The sequence below is a fragment of the Dipodomys merriami genome, unplaced genomic scaffold (genome assembly GCF_024711535.1).
Source record: "Dipodomys merriami isolate MVZ:Mamm:240054 unplaced genomic scaffold, mDipMer1.0.p SCAF_8, whole genome shotgun sequence".
In the NCBI taxonomy this organism is placed as follows: domain Eukaryota; kingdom Metazoa; phylum Chordata; class Mammalia; order Rodentia; family Heteromyidae; genus Dipodomys; species Dipodomys merriami.
The window spans coordinates 40,928,722-40,953,816 of NW_027206401.1; the positions used below are offsets into that span (position 1 = coordinate 40,928,722).

Sequence of the window (25,095 nt, forward strand, 5' to 3'; positions counted from 1 at the left end):
TGTGTGCCTATCTAATCCAAATACATAAAATGGGGGGAAAAGGGTTGAAAATTTGGAAAAAATCAAAACAACTTAGCATCCTAAATCTTGGAAGCCATCAATGGTCAAAAGCATCCCCTCCCCCCCAACCCCAGGAAGCTCTGAAGGAGATTAGAATCAAAGGAAATGTTCATTGGTGCCTATTAGCCTATTAATGGAGTACTGGGAAAAGAGAACTCAGCTGAATGGTTAAGTTTTCCCCAAAGAACTGTGGAAATTCCCTAAGGTCCACACAGCAAGACTGCTCCTGCACAAGTCTGTCTCCCAGAAGGGCTGAATTTTGTTTATCTGACTTCATCTGGCACACAGGCTGTACTCTGTAAAGTTTGTATTTTTCTCATAGTGTTCTTCAACAGGGATTTTAGGTGAGTAAAAAAAAAAAGGGAGGGGCTTTTAAGCCTTATCTAGTTATAGACTATGTCTATAACAGCAGGTAAAACTATGAATTCCTTTCACACATTAATAATCATCTTCTCCCTTCCTATGAGCAACTGAACCTTTGAACTGTTTCAGGTGTCAGGAAGTTCCCACCAGTAAGGATGGGGAAAAGAAGGTACTGAGGGTTTTTCTGAGAGGATCAACTCACAGATTACTGGGAATCCTGCCAGGCCTCCTATGTCAAGAAGTTCCAGTCTTACCCCTCAGCTTTTACATGGGCCATCTTTTCCTGAGATTCGGAAGTAAAAACTTCATCAAGGGATTCTTGAGCTGGCTATTGATAAATCAAGACATTTACCTTTATAAACTCTCCCTCAGAATTCCCTTATTCCACCAGGCAAGAGTTCACTTGGACTACAACATAATAAAATAAAGACTACATAACGATCAATAAGTAATTGTTCAAATGAGATGAATTAATCCAAATTATCTAAAATGGAAAAATCAAGACATACTAGAGGAAGAAAATGTATAAAGGGTAAAATTATTTACTAAAAGGTTACATTTTTTATGGGGAAACTTTAAATGTAGTTAAGTAAGTATAATGTATATATAATATAATAATCCCCACAAACATATAACTCAGGATTGAATAGCATCTAAAAATATATATAATACAATGGTCATATATAAGTAGTGAGGTTATAGGCAGTGTTTTTGTCCTTCATATTTTCTATTGTATAAATATTTACATGGTGGGCAGGGGATGGGAGGAAGCATTCCTAGGGCTTAAACTCCAGGCCTGGTTACTCTCCCTGATCTTTTCTATTCAAGCTTAGGGCTCTACCACTTGAGCCACAGCTCAAGCTTCAGACTTTTTTTATCCCTGGGGTCTCACAGACAGTAATTTACTGCCCATGCTGGCTTTGAACTGCAATTCTCAGATCTCAGCCTCCTGAGTAGCTAGGATGACAAGCTTGAGATACCCACTCTCAGTTTAAATATTTACTTCTTTAATCCAAAAAATCAATATAAATGTTTCCATTTCTGGTGGCAGCTTACCATATGGAAATGATAAAAATCGTTGCTGTTCCCTGGCCATGCATGTGGACTCTCTCTTCAATGTGTTCTTTTTCTGTCAGCTTAGGACAGTACTTTACATAGCATTTGATAATCCAGTTGATAGACACAATGGCCATTAGGTGAGGCAGAATATTGCTTCACCCTTAAAAAAAATGGTTCCCTATGTGGACTATATGTTGGTATATATATTGGCAGAAGTGAAAACCAGGACAACTTCAGTGTGATAGTCCTACTTGCTTTATGTGACTGTCTTAAAGCAATTTACATTTTTGAAGTTTGGTTACTCACTTATTTACATAGCATAAAACTTCAAACTTCTATTTCTGGTAATGGTAGATTAAATAATTCCTACCAACACTCCTGCTAAAGACACTAGAGAAACAAGATAAATATTCAAACGCTTGCATGCATTGGAGAGCTCTGAAGGCCAAGATCTGAAAGAAACTGAAACCTAGACAAGTAATCCTGGCAAGGGAGCTTACTTTTTCCCTAGGGACATCTGTAGTTCCTGAAAAGTTGGCACCCAGTCTAAGGAGATGAGTAGCTCTTTTGATAGGAGTCAGGGTGAATTACAAGTAGTTCTCACTCTCAGGGACTGATGCCCAGCTTTGAATCATCTTGATCATTGAATCTGGGCTAAGGTGATCCCAGATCTCTAATTTTTCTGGCTGTCTGACAGAAGCAAAACTAAATAATCTCCACAGAAAGAGAGTTCTGTCCTTTGCTTCAGAGAACTTCCAAGCTTTTCATCTGGGATAACTTCTTTCGATTTTACTAGACCATGAATCTGCTAATGATGAAGGCTTTCAATTTTTCCTCAATTGAAAATAAATTCATTTTCACCTTCTATAATAAAATTATAGGCTGTTAGTATATTGCTTTCAGAATCTTGAGGCTATAATTCCATCACCTTCTGTTTTATATTGTTTACACATCACCAGTGTTCAAATTTGTAAGTATCCTAAAATCTTGATTCTACCTAATAGTCTCAATAAGTGAATAATAAATTATTACCAATCATCAATCTCTAGTCTTTTTCTTCAATACTCAATCATTTCTCTACTTCAGTGTGACTTTTATCCCTACATTTTTAGAATTGTTCTCATTAAGAACAATTTGTTCATTAAGACATTTGTTAATGATTCAAAGACTAGGAAGTAATGTTATTTCTGGTTTCTGTAAGCCACTCTTTCTCTTGAAAGAGCTAGCTACTCTTCCTGAGTAGCTAGGGGTTACGGGGGAGCCAGCTAATTCTGCCTTTTTAATAGATTGGCTTATTGTCCTTTAATACAGTTATTTGTTAGCATACTCCAATTACCTCCTTTACACTTTAAGATCTTTTAAATAAAAATCTATATGTGATTCATTTTTAAAGGTTTCCATATGATCATATAAAATAATATTTTATGAAATGAACTCCAAGAAAAGGAAATGAGAGATATTTTTCAGTTGCCATTTTTGCTGTTCTTGTTTTCTTTTCCTTTTTTTTTTTTGGGCGGGGGGGGAAGGTCCGGTCGTGGGGCCTGAACTCTGGGCCTGGGCGCTGTCCCTCAGCTCTTCAGCTCAAGGCTAGCACACTACCACTTGAGCCACAACACCACTTTCGGCTTTTTTTTTCTTTTTGCTTATGTGGTGCTGAGGAATCGAACCCAGGGCCTCAGGCATGCAAGGCCAGCATTCTACCACTGAGCCATCTTCCCAGCCCTTCTTTTCCTTCTGTTTTGTTAGTTTGATTGTATTTGGGAGGGGGGTCAGGGGGCCACAAAAAAGGTAGAACAAAGGTAAACAAATACAACAGTTGTACATAGTAAATAATATATGGAAAATGAATTGTATATCCTGTGGGTGGGACGGGAGGGAAAAGTTGGGAGAGAGCAAGGGAGGGGACGACTTGATTCAAAAAGAACTGTACTCATTATCTGATTAATGTAACTGTAACCCATATTTATATCAACTCTATAATGACAAAATACAAACATTTTAAAAAGTATTTAATATCTACTCCTGTTCCTATAGCATAGATTCTACCAAACATTGGTAGATCTACTTTATAAAATTATTTGTTCAGTGTATCATTTGCCCCACACATTTTATTCATGAGCGTCATAGAACACTTTATGCAAATACACACAGTATATGTATCTATAATTACTCATAAATGATCATGTATACTAACATAGGTTATTTAAATTATAAAAGATTCAGAAAAAATTGTAAATTCTAACAGAAAAAAATAAACATAAATGGAGCTTAATTTTTTTTTCTTGCCTGTCAATGGATCTTTAGTAACTTCTGTGTGGTCAGTCCTTCTGTGGAAATCATCTACCATATATTGTTCTTGTTATATCAAAAGAATTATTCATAGCCTGTGCTGGTACTGCTTTAGTAATCTAGTGTTGTTGAGAAATAAGCATTCAGTATGGTTTACTTCCCATGTAAAGGTAATTAAGACCACTCGAGGCAGTAACAATACCTGTCCAGGCTGTGGAAATATTCCATGACTGTCCTGTATATATCCAGCATGGTGACAGATGATTTTTCTCTGTTGTCATACTTAATCCTTAAAAGACCTAAGGGAGATAGTCATCATTATACCTTCTTCACAGGCTCTCATATATTGTTTTCTGAGATTTTTCAGGAAGCTTCTCATCATTCAGACATTAAAGATGGCACAATCTGTACTAACAGAGCCAGGACTGGGATTCAAAAGAATCCCATGGTTTCACAGGCCATTTTATGGTAAGAAAGTGATCCCCTAGCCAACTAGGAATCACAAAAATAATATAATCAGATATTAAAATTTGATTTTAAAATTGAGTGCCATTGGTTTCTGCCTAAAATCCTAGCTAATCAGAGGATCCATGCTCAAAGACAACCCATGCAGAAAATCTGTCAGACTCCATCTCCAAGATAACCAGAAAAAGCAAGGCTGGAGGTATGGCTTGAGTGGTAGCATGCGAGCCAAGCAAACAAGTGACAAGCCTCGGGTTCAAACCCTAGAATCAGAAAATAAAAACTAACTTATAATTTCAGCTACATTATTGAAACAGTGACATTAGCACACATAAACAATATTATGCTCATACTTAAGAACTTTTGATTCTCCGCTATTTGCTGTAAAAGATGTAGTAAATTATGGCAAACAAAGTGAGTTTTAAGTCTATTGAACAACCGTTTTAATTTTCTTCATAAAAAATTCTCAGAAATTTCAATAAACATTGGCAGCTTCATAATTCCCCATATTTTATACTGGTGTTTGTTGTTGTTGTTGTTGTTGATGCCATATCTGCAATACATCTTAGAAAATTCAGAGACTTTAGTTATTTACATTTTGCTTAAAGTGTTTTGCTGTTTGAGTGTTTTGCTTTTCTTAATTAGTTCTTTGTTATCTTCTCATATTTATTTTTCCTTCTTCTTCTAGGAAGAGATCCTCCAAATGAAAGCAAGCATGTGTTCTGTGTTGTAGTAGTGTCTATAAAGAACGGAGCAAGCCCATCACAATACACTTTTCTTTTTCCTCCCACAAGGTGGCGAGCAGAAGGGAGGTAGTGAGTGAGCCCCTTGGAAGAGGTGGCAAGTGTAAGAAGCCTGGGGTCATTTATTAACATTGTGAAACTTCATGCTGCCCTAGAGAAACTCTTCTCAGGTGAAAGAAGAAAAGTTATCTTATTCAAGCTGCTGTGCTGGAAGTTTCTTCTTATAATACTACCGTACTCTATTTGTCTTTCAAAGTGTTGATAAAGAAGCCAGATGTGGTGGTAGACATACCTCAAGAGCCAGAATGAAGGGAACAGAAACTGGAATACGACAAGTTTTAACCAGCCTAGGTTATATAAAGAGTTCAAGGTAAGTTACATAAGATCCTGTTTGGGGCAGAAGGGGGGAGTAGAGGAGAGAGAGGAAAAAGGAGAGGGAGAAAGAGAGAAAAAACATTTTTAAGTGAAAGAAATTATAAGAAGACATGTTTGTAGCTATTGATTGGTAAACATATATTTTGACTTTAGACTAGGAAAATTTTCCTAGTCTGAAATTTTGAGTACTGGTGGTTCACACCTGTAATCCTAACTATTCAGGCAGCTGAAATCTGAGGATTATGGCTCAGATCCAACCCCAGCAGAAAAGTCTATGAATTAAACAATTAATTAACAACAAGCTCGAAATCATGGTGTGGCTCAAGTGGTCAAGTACCAGCCTAAATCAATAAAGCCAAGCAAATGCATAAGGCCCTGAGTTCAAGCCCCAGAGCCAGAAAACACACACACACACACACACACACACACACACACACACACACACACACACACACACACACTCCTCATAAAAATCAATACTTACTTTGGAATAAAAACTGCCAGATATATAAAAATTATCATGATTTGCATCCCCGATGAGCAAGGCACAGTTCTAGCCTTAACTATTAACTATATTTTTCTCCAGTTGAAAGAAAATGACTTTAACTTAAGTATCACTATTCCACAATACTGTGAAATATGTGAAATTTATGTAATCACCTAATCTCAATTTTAAAAAAATAGAAAAGTGAGAGAAGGGATGGGTTTGGAATGATGGGTGACAATGTTGTCAGACACCTTGTAAACATATACTGATTTGTAGAAGGGGAACTTCTTTGTACAATTACTTAAAGATAATAATAAAATAAAATGTTAAAAAAAGAATAAGCAAATTGTCAAGCTTTAACTTGTTAAATTGTTCCCTGCTTAAGCCATCCAAAGGCAGAACAGATACACTATGTTATTAAAACATAGAATAAGTCTAGTGAAAAATGTATTGTTTTATATATAGTACCTAAGGAAATTTTGGACCATGAGAAAGAATTAATCAGCAAAGACTGACTGGGAGGTATAAGCAAAGAACATTCAAGGAAGGAATCAAGGCTATTTACATTCCTGTAGGGTTCTGTTTGAACTATAAACTGTGTCTAGAACCAAAAACAAGTAGAATAGAAACAACTACAGTCAAGGGAAGAAGAATACGCTATCAATATACTCTGTTAGTGTTTCTGATTTAAACACTGAAGGTTGTATCTGTACACTTAGAAGCCTATAACTGATGAATCAAGTAACAAAACCAGTGAAAAGTCTCTATTGCATCAACAGAGTGACAGACTGGAGGAGAGGTAGATAGGTGGGAGAGCACTGCAAAAATCTTACCACTTCTGTTTGTTGGTTGACGAGTAGAGTGTACACAGAATGAAGATGAAAATAGATTATAACGTCAGGAAACCTAATTGTGAACAAAGCAGAGATAAACCAATGGAAAGTGGCAGTTGGTATAACTTCTCATATTTCCAGTTTAGGCTAACAAAGCCCACAGACTTTACTCAGTTTTTTACTGCAGTAAATATGGTATTAAAACCACAAGATACACTTCAACACAGCTTAGGTACGCATTATAAATATGTCTTTGAAAGAATGTCTTTTTACAAATCTTTCTTTACAGTTTTGTCTTATGGTTTGCCTTGATACAGAAAGGAACCTCTTTTATACTGGTAGGCATGTCTAGCATGGGGTCAAGAACAGTAATGATACAGGCGAAGAGTAACATTAATGCAGTCTGGTGTGACTTTTCATATCTGATTGGTCTTAGTCAGATGGGAATGTTTCTCAACACAACACCCAAATGCATTAAAAATGGTGAAATATGATTGGTTCCTTCCTTTTTGCTCTTCTTACCTCTGACCCCTACTGCTGTCAAAAAAACTATGACCAGCAAGTAAAATTGTCCTGCAACCTGTTTTGGTTTGGTCCTAGTTTTTACATTTTTAAAGAACTGAAGCAAGCAAAAGGAACATGTCACATTTTTGTCATTCCAGAACTTCTGAAATACTATGTGCTATTTTGATTATTGTTGTTTTACAGAAAGATTATTATGTCCTGCCCTGGTATTCAGTGATCCTATTACTTCTCTCTACATTTTCCTTTCAGAATTGCTTTTCTGTCCTCCAATTTTGAGAGAATCTATTGCTTAATAGTCTTTAAGACTTATTTCCATGTTTAATCCCTGTCACTTTATTGACTGCCTCCTCCTCAATTCTTCTTGTCTTTTCTGTATCATTGCCTTCAATATTGCTCCCTTTTATCTCCTGTGATTCTTAACTCTTAACATTTTATTGTAAATATAAAAAATTATTCCTAGTGAGGTGACTAAGTATGATCTACCTTACATGAAAATCTTGAAGTTCATATCTTTATCTATATTTATTTATTTATTTATTTATTTTGTCAGTTGTGGGGCTTGAACTCTGGGCCTAGGAGCTGTCCCTCAGCTTTTCAGCTCAAGGCTAGTGCTCTACTACTTGAGCCACAACACGGTTTTCTGTTGGTTAATTGGAGATAAGAGTCTCATGGCCTTTCCTGCCCAGGCTGGCTTTGAACTACAATCCTCAGATCTCAGCTTCCTGAGTAACTACAGGTATGAGCTGCCAGCGCCGGCTCATATCTATTTTGACTGTTTCTTCAGCTCAGAAAACTCACAAAACAATTTTTCAGGCCTTTCTTCTCTATTTAGCTACATTCCATCACTCTTTCCTTTCCTTTTCATTTTTTTCTCTTTTAACTTTCATGATCCCAATTAACTCACTTGTCCACTCACTTGTTACTGATTATATCGCATCTCAGTAATTGAAGCATCCTTTTTTCTTTTTCTACATGAGATTGTTTGAAGTGTCAAATTTAGTTATATCCATCTCTTCAAGTTTTCTAAATCATGTTTAAGTTTTAAAAAATACGTTGAAAGACAGAAAATTAGACTTGAGATCTTTCCACACAGGAGTTTAGCTCATTTAGAAAGGAGGTTTTGTAAATGCCCAAGACCACTATAAAGAAAGAACTGCCACCAGTGTCCTACTTTTTACCTTATTATGCCCATTAAAATGATGAAACTCACTTAACCTTTTGCTCATTTTACAACAATGGACCATCCACAGCATGGGATCCCTTACAGACCTATGAAAAGCTAAATATGAATGTAACAAGGTTTCCAAGTCATGTACACATTTTCCTTTTAAAACCCTCACTGTCATTTATATCAACTTTTTTCAGACATTTGCACTCAAAAACTATGTGGGCAGACAGGTGCTGGTGGCTCATGCCTGTAATACTAGCTAATTAGAAGGCTGAGATGTTAAGGATTGGGTCAAAGGCTGCTGGGACAGACAAATCTGGGAGATTCTTTTCTCCAGTTAACTAGCAAAAAGCCAGAAGGGGAGGTGTGGCTCACATGGTAAAAATGCCATCCTTGAGGAAGTTCAAGTCCCCCTACTAGCACATGGCACACACTTGTGTGTGCACACATACACACTCACACATAGATTTCCATGTGTACTTTCCAGAGACCTTTTTGTTTCATTGTCATAGTCTTATAGCTCTAAAATACATGACACATTACAGGATATGAAAGGTATGCACGCAATACAGTCCACACAACCCATAAAGACAGACAGAACTTATATAAACTATAGTCTGAGTTACTCAAGAACCCAAACTTCAAGCCTGAATGGCAGAACATTTCTATGTAAAGAGTGTTTAGTCTTTTTTTTTTAACTGATGTCTTTTATAAACCAAACCCTTAGGATATAATCAAATTAAAAGGATTAGAACTCATTAATAAGCTGAAAGTCATATTTTATCACAAGTTTGCCAAGTCTATCTCTTGCTCTCTCTCTCTCTGCAATACCAATAGATTAAAAACATGCAGTGCATAAAAGTGTCTACTGCATTAAAACATGACAAAAATATTATTTCTTAACATTGCCAAAAAACCATCTATTTCTGTAGATCATACCAGTTCCCATTGCATAGGCCAGTAAGGGTCATTAAACACCAATGGGTCTCTGAGTCCTTCTTCAGAGTCAATGACATTGTAGACTTCACTCAAGATCTCATTTCCCTCCACACAAGGTCTTCAGGGCAAAGGAGGCAAATGAACTATGAAAAACATAATCACTGCTTTTACTGTTGCTTTTTTGTCATAAAAATTCCATTTATTTAAATTCCATTAAAAAGCACATTTGGCTGCCGAGAGCATAAATACACACTTTTATTATACTTAGCATTTTTCATTTTCAAAAAAATCTGACATTCATTTAGATAAAAACATTGAAATATTTTCAAAGTACCTGTTTTAGCTAAACTTCTTCTGTGTGTTGGATACAATAGACATGTTGGAAAAGCAGTTGACTTGAATTTGGAATGAAATGCCACACTGTGTGTGTGGCACCATTAGAAAGGTTCAGCTCACACTAATCATCCTCCTTAATATTCTGTGTGCCGGTGACTGAGGACATTCCCACAGACATCTCTCAGGAGAATGACTTAAATTACCTAAACTGGAAAACCTTTTATTTTAAAATCACACTTTTTATAATTGTCCTGATGTATTTAATAAGTCATTAACTGAGCAATAGACAATACTAGGAATTCCAGATGGCTATTAAACACAGTGCTTTCCTAAAGACAACGTTATAACTCAAACATTCTCAACTGCCTGTACATTTGGGGGAAATAAACAAGCAATGACATTAAAGTCATTATTTTTAGAAATAGACATAAACTTAATAATACAACAAATGAGATTAATGCTATCAAATTTATTAATGTAATTTTTATCTATAAGGCTACACAAAATTTACAAACTGCCAGGTACCAATGGGCTCATATCTTAATGCTAGCTGCTTAGGAGATTGTGATTTGAAGATTGCTATTTGAATTTTAGCCCAGGCAAGAAAGTCCATGACACACTTATTTCCAAAAATCCAAAGTGAGGTACAGCTCAAGAGGTAAATCTGCAACCTTGAAGGAAAAAAACATAGGGTTAGTGGCCAGACCCTGAGTTCAAGCCCAGTTACAGGCACAAAGAAAAGTTATAAACTAAAATGATAACTATATGAAGAGTAGGAATTATATCTAATTTCAGTATAACCCTGACCTCTGCACATGGGAGTTAGGGAATTTATATGCCACTTTAATTCCAGAATATCTAAGAGCCATAAACAAGTAGCTGCATTTATAGTCTAAGTACATTACAATGTCACTTACAGAAAGTTTTAGATTGTCCCAAACAATTTCATAAATTGTTTTACTGATATCTATTTAGTGTTTTATGGAAACATACTTGAAAAGGGAACCATTTTACAGAAGGGTTCAGGTAAGTTCAACTATGTGCCAATGTATATGCATTGTATGTGTACTTGCAGTATGTTATAATGACAAAACACACATGAGCAAAATCAATTTGGGCTAATTTTCTAAATAAGCCATGCATGGGTTGTTCCCATATTGTTTATTTCTTCACAGCTAGTGGCTGGAAACACTAGCTCCAAAGCCTACTGTAACAAAGCCCTATTTCCACACATCCAATTGTTTTCAGTGCAGTTCAGATAAGTGGACGTGTAGTCTCCAAGGCCCACCTGACTTACATACCCTGAAAATCTGTATCTGTAATCTCCTAATCATAGATGAGATAAATGCTAGGGTTATGAAAAAACCCACACTGCTATGGTCTTCCTAAGCTTTCTGACTGGGAGATTCTCACTCTGTTCATCTATCCACACAAGCCTCTTTTTTCTGATCCTTTTCTTCTTCAAATGTCCTCTTTCTCCTCCTCTTATGGGTTGTGAACCCACAGCACATTTCCCTTAGAGAGTGTCCTAATAGGAGGGATTTTCCTCCACATGCAAGCCACCCAGGAAATCTTACATGCTATTGCTATCTCATGCTCCCCAGAACTCCCAATCTCAATATACCAGTGAGGAAGTGGTGCTGTAGCTCAAGTGGTAGAGTGTACGCCTTGACTAAAGAGGCGAGGGACAGTGCCCAGGCCCAGAGACTGGAAAAAAACAAATATATATATATATATATATATATATATATATATATATATACACTTATATTTATATAAACATATATAAATAAATATATTAAAATATTTATATATGTTTATATATAAATAAATGAAAAAAATAGGAAAATCCAAGTTTCAGAAAACCTGAATTCTAGATTTGCCTATGTACTTTAGGTTTTGAAGTGGTCAGAAGGATTGCAATGAAGTTACTCAAATGAAATATCTCAAGTTTTTGTCAAGAAAAAGATCATTTTTATCAGATCTGAAACTTTTTCAGGTGTAAGTTTCTAGAAATCTACCAGAATGATACTTTTAGATGATCACATAAAGGACTGGCACATTGTCTAGGAAGATTGTATCATGAGTTCTGCTGGATGGCCCAGGGCATTCTGCTTCTCTCCTTCCATGGTGAAGGCCTCACCTACACCACTGCATCACCATAGTTCTTGCCAGTAACAGAGGAATAGTGTTTGAAATGGACATAAGAAGAGTTTAAGTAGAAGAGAAAAAATAAACTTTGTTCAAAGGTAAGAATTTGATTTTAAAATAATAAAGAAGTAGGAATAAAAGTGGAAAACCATAAACACAGAAGTATTGATAATTAATAAAAGTTATTATTAATGTAAGGAATGAAAAAGTTACCTGCATAGGCAATGTGCTTGCTATGATTGCAGTCTTGGTTGCACTTGTCTGTTCATCTAAGTATAAACATTTATAGGAGAATATTAAAGCAAATCAAAAAGCAGGATGGGAACCAGGAATATTTCCTAATGGCCCTCTGTAATATTCAATTATTTTTTGCCAACAGCATGGACAACTGTTCAAAAGCTGAAAGAATTACTGAGCTCCCCCCTCGCTTTTTCAATGTAATTTGGGAATCTGGTTTTTTTTTTAATAGAACTACCACTTTGTTTAAACAACAAAGCTAATTACATTCAGTAGAATAGTCAACCAGCTCTATTTGTCTCAGTGTCACACATTTTGGCCCATACTGTGTAGCCTCAAATTCCTTCCTCATGTTCCTCTTAGAACTCATAGTGTGGGAATCTTCTGAGTCAGTAAATAATAAGGTGGATTAATTCCTCTCATGATTTTATGTATGTGAAAATTAAAATGTCCAGAACCTAAAACGTCCCCAGCTTTGTTTAACTTACAAGAAAGGGAATGATTTTTTCCCATTGGATTTCAATATCTTATATCTTCATTTTTCCATTATTTAGAAAACCTAAATGCTTTAATGATCAGATACATACTTGGTCTTCCCACTTTTTTTCTTCCTTATGTTTTAGCTCATTTGCTAATTGCACCATTTTCACATCCCTCTACATGACCAATTCCCGGAGACTCCGGCCCACGCTGCCTCCATGGTAATGCTAAGAGGCTACGAATAACACTTGCCCTGTGCATCTCATCTGTCCCCGAAGTGCACCTGCTGTCTTCAGAAATGAGTTAAGTGACCCAGGCTTGCAGCATCTCATTGAAATGATTATGGTTCTTATAAGGGGAGAAAATTGTATGAAAGCTACATCTTCTCTGTTGGATTCAAATTCGCAGAACTGCAGAGCTGAGCTGCAAAGCCCTAAATAGGATGTCTTGTAGGAGAATTCCAAACTAGCTATGAGAGATTATTTCTTTTCAATTTTTTAAAGTACTAATGTTAACCATGGTATCATTGTCCATTAGCCTTCTGCTAGATGTCACACCGAAAAGCTGTATTTTGGAAATTAGGACATTTTTTCAGGATCCCACCAGCTTTCTCCAATCATGCATGTACACACACACACACACACACACACACACACACACACACACACACACACACACACACCACAAAGAAGGTGATAGGAGAGCAATTTTACAAGTAAATGAAGGAACTGAAAAGAGCTGATAAATAACGGCACACATACACTTTTTATTTCCTAGCAAGATTCTCTTACTTTTTTTTTTAAAGGAAAGTAAATGTGAAAGATAAAATGTGTGTGTGTGTGTGTGTGTGTGTGTGTGTGTGTGTGTTGGCCCAGGGACTATCTTTGAGGCCACTATGAGGAATACTCTGCGATAGAGAATGAACCCACAGCTATAATACAGTCCTCTGACTTTCTCTGAAAGTCTGGCTGGATAGGCAGGCAGCTTTAAGGCATGGAATAACTGTATAACTCGAAGCTACTTCCTGACTCACCTGAGCCCTGTTCTCAATTTCCCTCCTATGCCAATCTCATTCATTCATTAGAAAACAGTTTACCTTGAAGAGACGCAACTGGCTATGAACCTACATGTCTACCTATTTGCATCCCAAGCCCAAGTTCCTGTTATAGGATATTGTGAAGACTTTTCAAAAATTTAAAGAAACAATACAAATATCCTTTGTGACAAAAATATCTATCCAATCTTTCATATAACAAGGCACAAACAAGCAATAGCAGATGTGCTCCTTCATAAATTTGCAAATCTGTGTATCATTCTGGTAATAAACACGCATTTCTTTTCTGTAAGGGGCCAAATAGTAAATAATTTTGACCACTTTGGTACTGTAGCAGAAAAGAAGCAACACACAATATATAAACAAATGAGCTATATACCAGTAAAACTTTTTTTTTAACAAAAACTGGTGCAGACAGGACTTGGTTTTTGACTTGGTGGTGATGGTCATAGGGCTTGAATTCAGGGACTGGTGTTGTCCCTGACCCTTTCTGCTCAAGGTCAGTGCTCCACTACTCTGAGCCACAGCTTCACTTCCAGTTTTTTTTCTTGATATATATTTTTATTGTAAAGATGCTGTACAGAGGGGTTACAGTTACATGAGCTAAGTAATGAGCCCATTTCCTATGGAGCATTGTTACACTCTCTTTTATTTTTCCCTTACCATCCTTTTCCTCCCCACTTCCCCAACTCTTCCCTCGTCTTTCCCCTCCCCATCCAAAGTTGTAAAGTTCATTTTCAACATGCTGTCTTGTACATCTCGTGTTACAATAGGTCATCCTGTATCCTTATTTCAGCATTTTGTTATTTCCCTTCCCCTCCCCAAATTAGAAAAATGTATATACAAAATTCAGGATATCGGAATCAAATATAGTGACAACAGGGGTTGTACCATGGGGAAAGGACATACAAAAAAAATCACACAGTACATTGTAATTACATTAAAAAGAACAGCAACAAAGATACGTCCAGTTCTCGAGTGGTTAATTGAAGATAAGAATCTCATGGACGTTTCTGCCAGGGCTGGCTTCAAACCACCACCCTCAGATCTCAGTTTCCTGAGCAGCTAGATTCCAGGCCTAAACCACCAGTGCCTTTGACTTTTAGACTTTAATCTCTCAACCCTAGATACACTTAAAACTATCAATGATATAACTCACAACTATCAGAAACAACATCTATATTTAAGTATAAGAATTTTCATTGTCTACTAAAGCACATGTGCATTTAACTCTTTTTTTTTTTTTGGCCAGTCCTGGGGCTTGAACTCAGGGTCTCAGCACTGTCCTTGGGCTTCTTTGTGTTCAAGGCTAGCACTCTACAACTTTAGCTACAGCACCACTTGTGGCCTTTTCTGTTTATTTAGTACTGAGGAATCAAACCCAGAGCTTCATGCATGTTAGGCAAGCACTGTACCACTAAGCCACATTCCCAGCCCACATTAACTCTTAAAATAGACTAAATTCTTAGAAAAAAAGTTAAAAATATATCTTAGTTAAATAATTATAGTTCTTTCTAACATTTTCATTTACCATAAAATATTTTTGTTAAGTATTTTAGAAGTAGTAACTGGCCATTTGACTTGAGAGAGAAAATTCACCTTGTGAAGAGTGGTGAACCAGACATGGGTCACAGCAAATCGGAAACAGATAAATTCAGCACACTTAGAAAATGTGCTTTTGAAGCTGGGCTCAGAGGCATATACTTATAATACCAGTCACTTGGGAGGCAGTGATTACGACAAATTACAAGATACCTCATATCTCAACCAAGAAAAAAATTGAGCACAGTGATATGTACCTGTCACCCTAGCTATGCAAAAAGTAAAAGCAGAAAAACTATGGTCCATACCAGTCAGAGCACAAAGAAGGCCCTAGTCTAAAATGGAAAAAGAAAATTAAAGCTAAATTAAATCAGGAGGTAAGGATGCTAAGAGAACAGTTCAAGTGGTAGAGTATCTGCCTAGCAAGTGCAATACTCAACAGTCAAACCACAGTGCTACTAAAAGAAAGTGTGTTTTTAATGAAAAATTCATCAATAAGTGTGAAAGACACTTTTTCCCAACTTAAGGTCCAAAGTGAAAGCTCTCTTGATTTCTAGAATGCTTCAGAGAGTGGCTTGTCTCCTCAACACTGTAGCACCGCCTTTATTTAATTACCATCCCACATAGCATTCTGACAGCTCATTGTAATGCTTAGTAAGCGTTTTACCCCAGACAGCTTGAAGATGTAGAGGAGCACTAAAATTACAATATGCACCATAACTCGTTCTGTCATTTAACTTTGGGAAAGGAGTTTTCTTGTCTCTATAATGAGCTGTCTTATCTTCCATCTATTTTACTCGTGGCAAACAAGACTAAAGGCTGGCATATTAGCAAGCTGCAAATAAAAATATTATTCTTTTGCAAGAAGTTTTAACCAGCAAGTAGTCAGCATACATGATTTACTCACATTTCTGATTTTGATGCAAAATAACACACATGTAAAACTTTTCAACATAAATTACAATTTATCCAAGGCAGTATTTTCCCAAAATTTTTGGTCACAGAGATCTGACATACTAAAAAAAAAAAATCTGTACAGAAAGAAATACATCGTTGTTATTGCAGACACACAAAATAGTTTAGTCCTTTGTAACTTATACCAGGACAAATGTATCTTTTGTGAGGCAAACATTCTTCATTAAATAGTTGACTTTTTTGTTTTCTCTTAGCACTAAGGATTGAACTCACATCTTTGCACATACTAGGTAAGCTCTCTACAATTTGAGCCATACCCTAGTCCTTGTGTTTGTATTTTGTCTATTTATCATCCTGTTCATATATGCAATATACTTTTTTTAAGGTTCTATGTTGTCTATATAAAGTGATCTGTAATCTTTGGTGACCAACTCACCAACAACAATTGAAGACACTCAATGTTCCTCCACAGTCCTTCATCAAAGACTTCCTTAATACACTTGGGATCACACAAATAACTTCAGTTCTCAAACTTCTCCAGGCTTATTCTTTCCCATGTGGTCAAATACATTTTAAAGTCCATTGAGTGGTAGGTCATTCAACAACACCAGGTTCTGGTGATGATCTCATGCCAGAACAACTCTGGACTACTGTGCAACTGTCCAAATCAAACTAATTATCCTTCTAACGGATGCTCAGTATTTACTTAATAACTCCAAGAATCAAATTTATTTAATTTCCACCAAAAAAATTTCTTTGCTTCATTTTCCCCTTCATTTTAATAGTGATTCTATAGTAGCAGAATAAGTAATGGAGTATAAATATTTTATATAAGAGGTCAAATGTATTTATATAAAGTCCATGTAATACATTTTCTTGCAACTTTGAAATTTTTATTAAAAAATTGATAAACTACTTACCCATGTGTGTCTCCATGAAAATAGATGTTATTGATTTAACACAGGCCTACTTGTATACTATTATGAGGTACAATTAAGATCAGATGGAAGACAAACTTTGTGGTAGTGTCAGTAAAACGTTCTATTAACTTGTGTTCCAGTTCTGAAAACTACTGATCTTTGTTTGTAGTGTCCCAAATTCCGTATCTGATAGAGCTTGAGACAGAGGATGGCACACTGGCATTCCATCCCCTTCAGGCGACTCTAGGTCCATTACAAGTGTAAAATCTGTTTTCAATACTCATTTTAAGAAATATCTATGCAAAGTATGCATTCCCAAATCTTTCTCTTAAGTCTGATAAAATATATTTCAGGAGTCTCCATGGCATGGAAAAATATATTTTCCTTTCATATAAAGATAAAAAGAAAGGCTTTTAGGTCATAGTCTATGTGGAGGAAGAGATAATATCTCTTGTGCTTTGGTGTTACAAGTAGCTCTTCATTACAGAAGTGTCTTGTAGTGTAATGAAGATTCTGGTAAACTGAGCCTAAACATTTAATACCCAGCTTCTGCAGGGAACTCCATGCCTTTTGTTTTAGGAACTACAAAGTAAATGTGTTCAGTATGAACAAATGGCAAAGCTTTATTATTTTAATGTGGAGAAGTTACTTAATTGTATTTGAAGATGTGACTTGTTAAAAGCATGATTTTTGTATCACTTGGGAATCTTTAAGTTTGGAAATATTTCTAAAATACGAACAATAAATTAGGATAAACTTTTCCATTCATAGTTTAATGTAACATTTAAAATTGGTTTCAAATTTCTATGTATGTATATAAATAGAAATTACAATTTACTGAGTAATATTCAAAATACTGTGTTATCACATGATAATTTCAAACATAGTTTAAAAAACTAAGTTAATATTGTGTTAGCATGTTTCCTGAGGTTTAATCATTGGCAATCTGGCCATAATCACTGCTTATAGGAAAAATTTAGAACCATTAATTTTTTGATAAAATTATTCATATATTATAAAAACTCAACCAATACAAGTATAAATGTGAAAATAGAAGATTCATAAAGGATAAATAATCCATCAGCTGTCACAGTTTGCCAATTTTCCTGTTCTTGTGCATATAAACAGGGGATGAATTAGTAGGCCATATGTATACAGCTATATATATTGCTTTTATAATGTGTGTAAATGTATATATACAAAACATTTATTTCACATAAAAATTGTGTGTTAAAATTTATCATTTTGCACAGTACCAAGTTATCTCTCCCTCTCCTCCCCCTGTCTCTCTGTCTCTCTCCCTCTCTGCTTTGTGATGTGAGGGCTCAAACCTCAAATAAGACCTTTAACATTCTAGGAAAGTAATGTACCATTGAGCAGCATTATATCCCCAATCCTTATTTTGGTTTTGTTTGAACTAGCATATTTCTATATATCCCAGGTTGATACCAAACTCCAAATCTTCCTTCCTCAAGCATCCCCAGTCTAGGATTAGTAATGTACAGAAGGGTTACAGTTACATAAGCCAGGCAATGAATACATTTCTTTTTGAATGGTGTCAATCCTTCCTCATTCTCTCCCATGTTGTATAGTTCATTTCCAACATAGCGTCTAGTGGATTTCACTGCTGAATTGGTGCACCCTTTCTCCCACCCTTTCTGTCCTTTTCTTCCCCTCCCCAAATCAAATATACTTATATATAAGACAAAGGATACAGGAATCAAAAACAGACACAAGGGAATAAACAAAAGGGAATAAACCAAAGAAAAAAGGAAAGACAGAAGAAAAAAACCTGCAAACAGTACAATAAAAACTTCTTCCTAATGGCCAATAGACACATGAAGAAATACTCAACCTCTCTAGCCATAAAAGAAATGCAAATCAAAACAACATTGAGATATCACCTCACCCCAGTTAGAATGGCTATAATCAAGAACTCTAATAACAACAGATACTGGAGGGGATGTGGACAGAAAGGAACCCTACTGCATTGTTGATGAGAGTGTAAACTTGTTCAACCACTTTGGAAAGCAGTATGGAGGTTCCTCAAAAGACTCCACATAGAGCTGCCCTATGACCCAGCAATCCCACTTTTGGGCATTTACCCAAATTATCACAAACAAGACCACACTAAAGCTACCAGCACAACTATGTTTATTGCAGCATTAGTCACCATAGCTAAGAGATGGAACCAACCCAGATGCCCCTCAGTAGATGAATGGATCAAGAAAATGTGGTATATATACACAATGGAATTCTATGCCTCCATCAGAAAGAATGACATTGCCCCATTTGTTAGGAAATGGAAAGACTTGGAAAAAATTCTATTAAGTGAAGTAAGCCAGGCCCAAAGAAACATAGGTCCCATGGTTTCCCTTATTTGCAATAACTAGTACATATCTGAAACAAGCAGAAAAGGTCAGATAAGATGATGTTAAGCAAAATGAACCCCAAGATAAGGACACAAGTGATTTTTTTCTTGCTTGCTATTGTTTCTAACACATTTATAAGGTTCAATGTGATTTGTATGTACCTCTCCCACGGTATAACCCCTGTTTTCACTTTATGTCATGTTGATATAATTTGGGGAGCAGAAGCAAAAAAACAAATTGTTTAAACAGGGAGACAGGTTTACCCATTGCAACAATGAGATGTACAAGATGCTATGTGGAAAACGAACTTTACAATTTAGGCCGGGGTGGGGTGGGGTGGGATGGGAGGTGGGGGGAGGAATGTAGTTGTGGAGATGGGAGGGGAGGGATGGTAGAGGAAAAGCAAAGGAGGAGGCAACAATGCTTGATAAGAAATGTAATCATTACCTTGCTGGTGTGATTGTAACCCCTCTGTACAGTTTCACAATAAAAAACTTATTTAAAAAATTAAATAGGGGCTGGAAAGGTGGCTCCTCAGTGGTAGAGCGCTTGCTTTGCATGCCTGAGGCCCTGGGTTCGATTCCTCAGCACCACATAAGCAAAAAGAAAAAAGCTGGAAGTGGCACTGTGGCTCAAGTGGTAGAGCACTAGCCTTGAGCTGAAGAGCTTAGGGAAAGCGCCCAGGCCCAGAGTTCAGGCCCCATGAGCAGACCCAAAAAAAATTTTTTTAAATAAAAAAAAACTTCTTGCTACCATTTCTTGGAGTTATATTGATAAGCATAATTTTATGTGATATCTGAAACATCTATTTGTCTATATAGTTTTATTGAACTCATCTCCTTCAATTGTTTACTTTCTCTAGCTTCTCCTACTGTCTCAGCAAAATAAAATCTAATTTAAGGGATTACTTAGATAGTATATAGATAGCTAAGACATGTAAACATCAAAATACTCCAAGAATATATTCTGAAAATGCAGGGAGATAACTTCAATAAAATTTCATCTAAAATTTAATAGACCATATAAATTTTGTAAAAAAAAAAAGAAAGTACAAATTAATGTATATCAATAAAGCCAAGTGCTGATTACATGCTCATGCCTGTAATCTATTAAGGAGGTTAAGATCTGAGGATTAAGATTCAGAAGCCAGCCATGATAAGGCCCTGAGTTCAAGCCCTAATAATAGCACAAAAAAGAGAAGGAAGGATTGAAGGAAGGAAGGAAAAGGAAAAAAGATAAAATGAATTTTAGAAGTATACAATAATTTGAAACATAAATAGAAAGCTAAGGAGCAAAATAATGTATAAAAAGTAAAAGAACAGACAATCATTTTTAATACATCTAAGTTATATAATCATCCCAGAAGAGAACTATTTTACATTCCTATATTTCACTATTAAGTGTACATAAATTGTTCAGTGTCTTCGACCATGATATTTCACAAAAACCTATTGTATTTTAATGATATTATTCATCTCGATTACTCTCTCAAACCCCTACATTTAGTATTCAACAGCCTGCAGTGGATTTTGTTATGCCACCTTCATATTTTCATACAGTTAATTAATCCCTATCATTCTCTTTTGATCTTCCTTCTCCTTAACCCCCTCAAACAGCCTTACAATTATAAACATGATTTATTAATTATTGGTGAATGTAAAAGCTACTGATTTTTCCATATTTATTTTGAAGTCTGCTACTTTGCTGAAAGTGTTTATGAGATCTAAGATGGTTTGGGAGTAGTGTTTTTAGGGTTTTAAGATATAAGAGCACATCACCTGTAAATAGGAATGATTTGACTGCTTCCTTCCCTTTTTTGAATACTTATTACTTTCTCTTATTCTGAAGGCTAGAATTCTAGTACCATATTAAATAATAGTGAAGTGGTTCATTCCTGACTTTAATAAACATGAGTTTGAATTTCTCTGATATGTCTGATATTGGCTACAATTTTGCAATACATAGTCTATAAAGTTGAGATATGATCTATCTATTTCTAGTTCTTTTGAAGTTTTACTATGAAAGGATGTGGAATTCTGTCAGAATCTTTTTCTTCTGCACTGAAATGATCAAGTCGTTTTTCTTTCTTGATTCTGATTGTGTTGCATTTATTTATTGATTTGCACAGGTTGATTTGCCTGTGTTCACTTATCCTCGCATCTCTCTGACTTTGCACCCAGCAAACTAAAAAATCAAGAAGAAATATGTGAATTTTTAAAATATATGATGTACCAAACTTAAACCAAGAAGCCATAAACAATTTAAACAGATCTATCATGAATAGTAAGGCTGAAAGTTATACTCTCTCAAGAAAGAAAAGCCCACATTGGATGGATTTACAACTGAATTATAACACATCCTTCATTGATGCCAATGCTCTTTAAACTATTCCTAAAAATATAAATGGAAAGAACACTACAAATGTCATTCTATGAAGACAGCATTAGTATAATACTAAAATCAGGTAAAGATGCATCAACAATAAAAAGAGAAAGATGAACACAGATGTAAATTTCTCAATAAAATATTTGCAAAATGAACCCAACAGCACATTACAAAGATTAAACACCATGATTTTAATGATTTCATACCAAAAATGCAAGAACTATCTAATGTTCTTAATTGGAATGATTAGTCAATAGATAATTTATTCATGCTTGTGTTATTAAAGAAGAAAAATATACTTGTAGTATATAAAAAGTTAAAATCCAGAGGCTGGGAAGTTGGCTCATTGGTAGAGCGCTTGCCTTGTATGCCTGAGGCCCTGGGTTTGCTTCCTCAACACCAGATAAGCAAAAAGAAAAAAGCCGGAAGTGGCGCTGTGGCTCAAGTGGTAGGGCACTAGCCTTGAGCTGAAGAGCTGAGGGACAGTGCTCAGGCCCAGAGTTCAGGCCCCACAACCGGACCAAAAAAAAAAAAAAAAAAAGTTAAAATCCAAGTAAAGCTGGGCATTCATGTCTCATGTCTATTATTGTCACTACTCAGGAGATTGAGATTTGAAGATGGAGGTTCTAAGCCGGTCCTGGAAGGAAACTCCATGAGACATTTCCCCAGCAAACTACCAAAAATAAAAGCCAGAAGTGGAGCTGTGGTTCAAGTGGTAGATCACAAGCCTTCAGCAAAAGTGAAGGGACAGCACCTAGGCCAAGTTCAAGCTCCAAAATAGGCACAAGAAAAGGTATTTAGATAGATTGATAAGGAAATAAGGTATAAACACTAGAGGCTATTATTCTCCCATAAAGAAAAATGAAAGTATATCATGTGCAAAAATGGATGGAACAAGAGATTATCATGTTAAGGAAAATAAGTCAGACAGAAAAAAAACACTATATGATTCTCCTCTGTGTAATCTAGATTTTTAAAAAGTGACATGCAGAAAACTGAAGCTAGATTGTTTTATATCACCCAACAACAGAATCAATTCCAAATGGATAAAAGACTTCAGTATAAAGTCCAATACCATGAAAATATTGCAAGAAGGAGTAGGGGAAACACGAGGGCTTCTAGGCACAGATTGAGATTTCCTAAGTAAAGAACCATAACAAATCAAAGAAAGATGGGATTGCATCAAACTGAAGAGTTTCGGCATAGCAAGGGACATAGCTAGTAAGATATATAGAAAGCTCATAGAATGGGAGAAAATCTTTACTAGCTATGTATCAGGGCCTCATATCTAAAATATACTTAGAGCTCAAAAAATTAAACCCCCTCAAAATAAATCCTCAAAGAAACAACAACCCAATTAATAAACGGGCTAACAACTTAAAGAGAGACTTCTCAGAAGCAGCAGCAAAAATGCCCACAAAAGAAAGGCAAATCAAAAGAACAGTGAGATTCCACCTCACTCCAGTTAGAATGGCCATCATCAAGAAAACTAACAATAACAGATGCTGGATGGGATGTGCCAAAAGAGCAAACTAGAAAGCAGTATGGAGGTTCCTGAAAAGATGAAACATAGAGCTCTCTATGACCCAGTAATCTTTCTCCTTGGCATTTACCCAAATGACCACAAACCAGGCCACACTAAAGCCATCAGCACAAATATGTTCATAGCAACATTGTTTACCATAGCGAAGATATGGAATCAACCCAGATACCCCTCAGTGGAGAGTGGATCAAGCAAATATGACATATGTACACAATGGAATTCTATTACTTCCATCAGAAAGAATGATATTGCCTCATTTGTAAGGAACTAGAAGGGCTTGGAAAAACTTTTATTAAGCAAAGTCTGCCAGACCAAAAGAAATATAGGTTGCATGGTTTCCCTCATTTGTAGTAATTAGAGTCTATCTATAAATCTACAGGTAAACATCATGAACAGTCAAAGACCAAAAAATATATACTGGGACATGATAAATTAAACAGGACTCTAAACATTTACAGAGTGAAACCAGAGGAGGATATTCTTAGGACAGGTTCGCAAAGGCACAATAGCTATGTGCATATGATCATATAAAGTGATGCTTACCAAAACGAGCTCCAAGAAATGGAAATAAATGGTTTTTTATTTTACTTTTGTGGGGTTTACTTTTGTGGGTGATTTGCTTTTGTTTTGTTTTTCCCTTTTGGCACTGTTTGTGATATCCATTCTTTTAGTCTTGTCTATAAGTTTATCTGATTTGAGGAGGGAAAGGGGAAACACAGAAACTGTAGGACAAAGGGTGAACTAATTCAGCAGTGACACTAAGTACACAACTTGTTGGGGAGGGAGATTCAGAGGGAAAATACTTGGCGGAAATGGGTGACACTGTTCAAAAAGAAATGTACTCATTACCTGGCTTATATAACTGTAATCCCTTTTGTACATTGCCTTTACAATAAATTTTAAAACATTTTTTAAAAAGAATATGGATGCCAAACAGGGACTCTATTTTTTGGATGGGAGGACTAGTGGGAGGAAGAGAGGAAAAATAAACAAGCCATCATATAATTGAAATGTACTATATGTTTGAAAAGGGCATAATCAAACCCATTTTTGCAAGAAAGTTTAAAAATAGCAAGAAAATTAAAGGGAGTTAGAGTGAGAATGTATCAAAAAATTATACAGAAGGTTAATATAGTCATTATATGCATGTATAGAAAAATCACAATTTGGGGGGTGGGGGAGGAAAAGTAGGAGAAAAATGAGGGAAGTGGTAACAAGTTTGGCACTTGTTTATATAACTGTAACCCCTCTATACATCATCTTGACAATAAAAAAGGCCAGGCTTCCCTCTGCAGAAATAAATGGAGAGGGAAAAAAGGAAATATCACAATGAAAAGCTTTACTTTGGATACTTAATATGTATTAACAAAAATAATATTTTCCAAACAGAGTAAATACTCTACAAATGAACTATGAACATAAGATCAAAAACTGCAACAATGGGACAGATTTGATCATTCAAAGTGAAAATCAGCAAAGTATAGCCAGGGACCAAATCTGATTTGTAGTCTTCTTTGATAGGTAAAGTTTATTGGAACACAGCTAAGCACATTCCTTTGTGCTTTCACAACATCTGGGCTGAGGAGTTGCTTGTATTGCTAGCATAATCAAATGGATTTATTAACTCTGCTTTGCATAGAAAATGTCTTCCATGGTTACAATGGTGACATTATTTAATAATAACTAATGTACAAGCGCAAAAGTAACATTATTTAATAATAACTAATGTACAAATGCAAAAGTTCTTGTTCTACAAGCATTATCATATAGCATTTATTACCTTTATAGTTATTAAATGGTAGGTGTTATTGTTAATCTATTTTACAGATGAAGTAACCTTATAAAGGTAATATAAAG

At 35.7% G+C, this 25,095-nt stretch overlaps 2 long non-coding RNA genes across 2 annotated transcripts in view; both read right to left on the reverse strand.

The window, feature by feature from the left end:
• Positions 1–25,095, reverse strand: part of LOC138819469 (uncharacterized) — a 197,631-nt gene that overhangs the window by 102,753 nt on the left and 69,783 nt on the right. The window lies entirely within an intron of this gene.
• LOC138819468 (uncharacterized) overlaps positions 10,112–25,095 on the reverse strand; it is a 73,128-nt gene continuing 58,144 nt past the window's right edge. Inside the window, exons 3-4 of the long non-coding RNA XR_011369445.1 lie at positions 12,004–12,059; positions 10,112–10,310 (exon numbers count right to left, since the gene is read on the reverse strand). This is a non-coding gene — a long non-coding RNA (uncharacterized lncRNA). The remainder of the gene's footprint in view (positions 10,311–12,003; positions 12,060–25,095) is intronic.